Genomic DNA, 5175 nt, shown 5'->3' on the forward strand with positions numbered 1-5175 from the left:
ATCTCTGGGCCCACATTGAGGAATATTTCTCTAGTCAGATTGGCTCATCCTTTGAATCTGTCGCCAGATTCTGGATTGCTACCAAAAAGTGCTCAGTTTTAAACACTGTTAGCTCAGCTGTCCTTTGGTGCCTCTGGAAATATAGAAATGCTATGATTTTCAGTAACACCTCCTGGATTTCCATTCCGCAGGTCTTGAGGTTGATCAGGAACATGGTGAGGAACTGGGCGATTCTCTCCTCCGGATCGGACAAGGACAAGTTGACGAGCTTCGTGGAAACCCAAACAAGATCCCTCCAGAAACCGTTGGCGATCACTTGTGGCTGAACAAGACTCGACCTGCTCTGGGGCTGGACCCGTGGACTCATCTCAAGATCTCTGATGAAGATGATGGGCACCTGGCGCTGAAAAAGAGGGACAGCCACCATGATACGCCTTCCAACCCGGTGTCTCCGCTTGCTTACTGGTCGCCGCAGGCTGACACGGCCCCTCGGCTGAAGACCATGAAGGCTTCGTTGGACCCTCCATGTGTCATTTGAGTGCTCTATCCGCTCTGCCTTTGGCACTGCTCGGGTGATTTGTGTTATTCAGAGAACTTGTTCATCCACCACCACCACCCCCCCTAGTTTGTAGCTTTTCTACCTTTGCTTTCAAACTGCTCTTTGAGCTGTTGTATCATAATATATTGTGGTTTCGTTCTCAGCAATGGAACCGGGGAGATGCTCCCTATTTTTCTAAAAAAAATATTTTATATGTTATTATATATTATTTTTATTGTCATCATATATTTAACAGATACTTACATATGTAAGAAAACAATATCCCACATCTTATTAACTTATAAAAATAATTTCTTAACAAATAAAATCCTGGATTGTTTTGGCACAAAAATCCTAGTGATTGTGTACAAAAGCTTGGTAAGATTTAAGGATGAATGTAATAATATCACTTATTATTTAAATATATTTATAACAAAATGCTCAGCCTCTTTTTATTTTTTGATAACATTGCTGGCCCAACCCAACATTATAATTAGAATCAGCCCAGCAAAATCGTGTATTTCGAGAAAGTGCAAATGGCTTGTAATTTTTTAGGAAATAAAATAAACAGGCCACATGGACGCTTCATTATTTGTTCACCCAGCCCAGCTAATGGCTGTAATTCAAAAAAAGATCAAATTGACTGTAAATTCTACCGCGCAAAAAAAGACTGTAAATTCTGAAAAAATGGGTTGAATACGTGCCACATTTTTGGAGGCTGAAATGTGGGCCAATAGGTCGAAGCCAATGCAAGTCGTTGTCAATTTAGTCAACAAATGATTCTGACATGTTAGCCGTTGGATTTACATCCAACGACCGGCATCCATCTTCAATCTCTCGTCTTATTCCTCCAGCGCCGCCGGGACCACCTCCCGCCTCCTGCTGCTAGCAGCTCTGCTTAGCATGCTTCGCTATGAAGCGCTACTCCACCGTTGGCCAGGCCATCCCTCCACCCCTCCACACCTCATGTTCTTCTCCACCGACTGCCGAACCACACCGCACTAGAACCAGTTAACCCTCGTACACCTCTCTGTCTGCGACTCTACTCCCGCGTCTTCCCATCTCCGGCTCATTGTTGTCCGGGGCCTCGCCGTCGTCCACCACCTTGGATGCGCTCGGCGCGGTGTGGTCAACGTGGTCAACGAACGACACCATCGGAAGTAGACTGTGTGTGGAGAGGCTGACAACTGGGTCCACGACCGCACACAAGGAAATGCCTCCTTATTACGCGCAAAATAATGATTCCTCCACCTGACATTTGGGACCCATCGGAAGGGCCTCTGTATTTCGCGAAATAAAGTGCCCCCCGCTGACATGTCGGACCCACCAGCTATCTTCGCATGCAAGGAAGTGCCTCCTTATTACGCACAAAAAATGAATATTCCCCCTGCCAGCTGGAACCCAGCATAGTGGGAGGCTGACTTGTGGGCCTACCAAGTTGACGGGGACAGAGGGCTTTGTCAACTTAGTCAATATGAACAATTCTAGCTCCTGTTACATACGATGTTCATCCAACGGCCATAGTGCTTCTTCAACCTATGGTCTTCTTGCTCCAGCCGCCCAAACCAGCGTCGGTCGTGTCGCGTGCTCCTGCCTCCCGTGGCCGGCTGTGATGCCGCGGAGGCCTCACCGCCCCCTACTACTCCCACCGCTGGCCAGGCCATCCCTCTACTCACCCACACCCCCTGTTATTCTGCGGCGACAGCAGTCTCACACCGCAGCCGAACCAGTGAACCCTCGTACTCCTCTTCGTGTGGGCATCCACTGCTGCATCTTCCCCGGCTCCGAGTCATCCCCTTCCTAGTCCTCGCAATCGTCCACCGCCCTGTTGCTCTCGGCGCGGCGTGGTCAACGACCGAATTCCATCGGAAGAGTACTGTACGTGGAGAGGCTGACAGCTGGGTCCACGGCAGCCGCAAGGAAGTGCCTCCTTATTACGCAGAAAATAATTATTCCTCCACCTGACAGCGGGGACCCACCGGACGAGCCACCAGTATTTTCTGAAAAAATCATTTCCCCCTGACTGCTAGGACCCACCGGACGGGCCACCGTATTTCGTGAAAAAAATGTTCCCCCCGCTGTCAGCTCGGACCCACCGGAAGTGCCTCCTTATTACGCACAAAAAAATGAATACTCCCCCGGCTAGCTGGGACCCACCTTGCTGGGAGGCTGACTTGTGGGCCTACTAAGTTGACAGGGACGAAGGGTTTGTCAACTTAGTCAATATGAACGATTCTAGCTCCAGTGACCGTACGATGTCCATCCAAGGGCCGTAGTGCTTCTTCAACCTCTGGTCTTCTTGCTCCAGCCGCCCAAAGCAGCGCCGGTCGTGTCGCATGCTCCTGCCTCCCGTGGCCGGCTGTGCTGCCGTAGAGGCCTCACCGTCCCCTACTATTCCCACCACTGGCCAGGCCCTGCGGCGATGGCAGCCTCACACCGCAGCTGAATCAGTTAACCCTCGTAGTCCTCTCCGCGCGGGCTTCCACTGCCGCATCGTCCCCTTCTTAGGCCTCGCCGTGGTGCTCTCCGCGCGGCGTGGTCAACATGGTCAAGGAACGACTTCCATCGGAAGAGTACTGTACGTGGAGAGGCTGACAGCTGGGTCCATGGCCACAGCCCAGTTTTTTGTGATTTTCCAAGTAAGTCGCTTTGTCAGGCCTGTTGGGCTGCAAATATTTCAAGACGAGGAGAGATTTCATTCGGTTGGCCGAGAAAATGGCCCATCAGTAATGAGAAATGGGTTGTACATTTTTAAAACACATCAAACCGGCAATTAGTTTCAAATATCTTTTTTTCATTTCAAGATTTTAAATTACATTAATTTTTATGCGTGGAGAATTTGTTGGATTTTATATTGATATACGTTTATTTTTAAAATTAGTTTGAATGTGAGTCGAAATTTCGGGATTAAAAACAGTTCGGACCGCACCGAAATATGCAAAATTTCGTATAATTTTTTAACCGTTGCCACAATATGGGCTGTAATGCTAACAAAAAGAATATGGGCTCCAAAAAAACCTTAAGAATTAGCAAATGGGCTGTAAATTATTACAAATAATGGCAGATGGGATGTATGCTGTTTTCCAAAGATTTGAGGCTTTCCTAAAAAAAGGTTGACGCACAAGCACTGACTGTTGGATGTCCATCCAACGGCCGTCGTGCTTCTTCAATCTTTGCTCTTCTTGCTCCAGCCGCTCAAACAAGCATCAGCAGGACTGCCTGCTCCCTCCTCCTCGCGGCCGGCTGTGCTGCCGCGCAGGCCTCACCGCCCGACCGTACTCCCATCGCTGGCCTAGCCATCCCTCTACTCACCCACACCTGATGTTATTCTCCGGCGACGGCAAACGAACTAGTAAACCCTCGTATAGTCGTACTCCCCTCCGCGTGGGAAACAATTGTCGAGTCTTCCCTGCCTCCGTGTCATCCCCTTCCTAGGCCTCGTCTTCGTCCACCGCCCTGGTGCTCTCAGCGTGGCACAGTCAACGTGGTCAAGGAATGACTTCCATCGGACGTGGACTGTACGTGGAGAGGCTGACAGCTGGGTCCACGGCCACAGCAAGGAAGTGCCTCCTTATTAATGATTCCTCCACCTGACAGCTGGGACCCACCGGAAGGGCCACTGTATTTCACGAAAAAAACGTTTCCCCCTGACTGCTGGGACCCACCAGCTACATCTTCGCATGCAAGGAAGTGCGTCCAGGCAAAAAAACGATTCGCCCCCTGACTGCTGGGACCGACCAGCTACATCTTCGCCGGCAAGGAAGTGCTTGACAGTCGGGACCCACCTGGTCGAAGCGTACATAGCGTTGTCGTTCTGGCCGCGAACGTGTACGTACATACTAGTCGATGTAGAGGCGCGCACGTAGCATTTACACGTACGTACAGCGGCCAGGGTGCAAGAAAGAAAATATGGCCACGTATGTGTACATACGGGCGGCGTCTCGAACGCCTACTCACGCATACGTACGGCCAGGGCTCGTGTACATGGCTGGGTCGGAACGGAGAAACGGCGTCGTTGTCATGTTCATGGGGAGGCAACGGAATGTGTCGTGTTCATGTGGAGGCAACAGAATGCGTCGTGTTCATGGGGAGGCAACGGAATGCGTCGTGTTCATCGGGAGGGCTTGGATGGAACAGGCGATGGAAACGAGGCCTGGCGTACCGCAGAACGGAGGAAATGGCATTGTGTTCGACCGGCCACGTTCGAAACGGGATACTATTCATCGGGAGGGGTCTGGCGTACCGCAAAACGGAGGAAACAGACCTCCTACGGTTGAAACGGGGGTCCTGTTGATCGGGAGGGGTGTGGCGTACCACAAAACGGACGAAACGGACTTGTGTTGGAGCGCTACGGTCGAAACGGGGGTCCTGTTCATCGGGAGGGGTGTGGCGTACTGCAAAACGGGACTCCACGAGATACTGTTCATCTCCACCGTCGACCTCCTCCAGCCTCCACGGGCTCCTGTTCATCCAGCCTCCACGGGCTCCTGTTCATCTAGCCTCCACCGCGCGCTACTCCACCAGCTACTGTTCAACCACCCCTCCACCGTCTACTGTTCATCCAGCCCTCCACACCACGGGGTCCTGTTCAACCACCCCTCCACGGGCACCCCTCCACCATCTACTGTTCATCCAGC

Source organism: Triticum aestivum, chromosome 1A (assembly GCF_018294505.1).
Source record: "Triticum aestivum cultivar Chinese Spring chromosome 1A, IWGSC CS RefSeq v2.1, whole genome shotgun sequence".
Lineage (NCBI taxonomy): Eukaryota > Viridiplantae > Streptophyta > Magnoliopsida > Poales > Poaceae > Triticum > Triticum aestivum.